Genomic DNA, 2,011 nt, shown 5'->3' on the forward strand with positions numbered 1-2,011 from the left:
GGCAGTGGTTCTCAAACTTGAGTATGTCAGACTCATGAGAAAGATTTGCTAAAGCACTGATTGCTGGACCCCAGCCCCAGAATTCCAGATTCAGACCTGAGTGATCTCAAGAACACTAGCTCTGGGGTTATACAGACACTGCTGATCTGAAGACCACACTTAGGAAAAACCAGACACAGGACAAGTAGCTCCAGAATAAAATATTGTACAGTTTAGAATTCATTTAAAAAGAAAAAAAAAGAAACAGCAGTGTAGACTTCAGCCTTGTCATTTTTTGTTCTAGGAAGCTACTAATTCTTATTAGAATAATAATCAGGAGTTTAGTTTGATACACTTTAATCTGTGAATCTGAAATTGGGAAAAGAAATATGGAGATATTGAGAATTGTTAGCATATCAATAAATTTAAAAATCATGAACAATGAGAAACAGATGTTGAAGGCAGATGATAATGTGGAAATAGAAAGGTAAAACAAAGATCCATGGACAAAGTAAGAATGATATTTATATCATCCTTGATTGACAATTGTACTTAAGAGTTATTCTTTTGTTCAAATGGATTTGTAGAGGTCCAGAGCATGAAGTTTTCTAGTTCTCCCCACCTCCCACCCCAATGACATGTGAAGTATATGAGGCTCTGAGATTTTAAGTAACATGGCCATTATTAAACAGTCAGTATGTCATATTATATTTTCCAAAATGACTTCAACATCATCTCCCATCTTAAGTGCTGCTAAGAAATGTGACCTTGATAATTCCCCTATGAAGAAGTAATATCTTTTTTCTCTCTCTTTAAAACAGACTTTATGACTTGCTTATTACCAACAAAAGACAGTAGCTATGATACTATGTAACATTCAAAGCTTGATAGGAGAATGTGCTTCAATTACTTCAATTCCAATTTCATGTGGTGAAACACTCTTTCTAAAACTCTAACCTCAGGGTATGAAGTCCAGCAGTGATGAGGCAGCCTAATTGAGCAGACACTATGGAGCAAGACCACATGGGAATACTTGGGACTATATGAAGCAAGGGTGTACCTTGATGGACCTGTTCTCCAACCCCACCTATTACATCAGAGCAAATACATGGATGATGTCAAGCCTTGCCCTATTAAGCCTTTTCTGAATTCTTTACTCATAAACTGAGAAAGAGGGATGTATTTTTTTTAAACCACTGAGTTTTGGGGTGATTGATTCTAATTTGTTTTATTTGTTAAAATCTACTTGATTACCAAACCCTTTTGCTGTAGGGAAAGGGGTGATTTAATATATATTCATATGACTTGAAACTTGTGCTCCAATGGGGGAAACATTTGAATAAAATATCACCTTACATTAAATGAGTAAATTTTGGTTAGGAGAGGACCATACATCAGTTGACATATTTACAACTTACTACAAAAGCATACCTTGGGATTCTGATAGATCTATCATGCTTAAGTTTGGTAAGCATGATTATTCCCTAGAATATCCTCATTTAGGGCAAAAATATCAAGTATTTAAAATGGAAGACTGGGATCCATTCCTTGGATGGTGACTCTTTTATGAATTAGAACTTCTACTGAAATCTTCTGTCTTCTAACTATAAAGCATTCCTATTTTTTTACCTGAGCTTTATTTAACTAATTTACTTATATGACTTATTTACTAGGTATTTATATGACTTTATATGATGTATTTATATAAATGTTCTTTCTCAAAAAAAGATCTCTACTCAAACAAAAAGTTCAGGTTCAATCAGAAATTATTAGAAAACATTTGATCATTTTGTATTTTATTGACTCTTAGTCAAGAACTTCAGTGTTTAAGAAGAAGTTTACTTGAGAGTATTTATTAGATTCTGTGCACAAACATACACAGTTTGAAACCTGTATATGAGAAGTTGAGAAGTGGGTGCTCACCATACATCTGTGCTAAGTTCTGTTTGTCTCTTGCTACCTCAAGAGCAGTAGGTCTTGAGAACTTGTGAAAATAACCACTTTTACTCTGTTAATTGAATTCTTATAATGG

The sequence above is a fragment of the Ictidomys tridecemlineatus genome, unplaced genomic scaffold (assembly GCF_052094955.1).
Source record: "Ictidomys tridecemlineatus isolate mIctTri1 unplaced genomic scaffold, mIctTri1.hap1 Scaffold_77, whole genome shotgun sequence".
In the NCBI taxonomy this organism is placed as follows: domain Eukaryota; kingdom Metazoa; phylum Chordata; class Mammalia; order Rodentia; family Sciuridae; genus Ictidomys; species Ictidomys tridecemlineatus.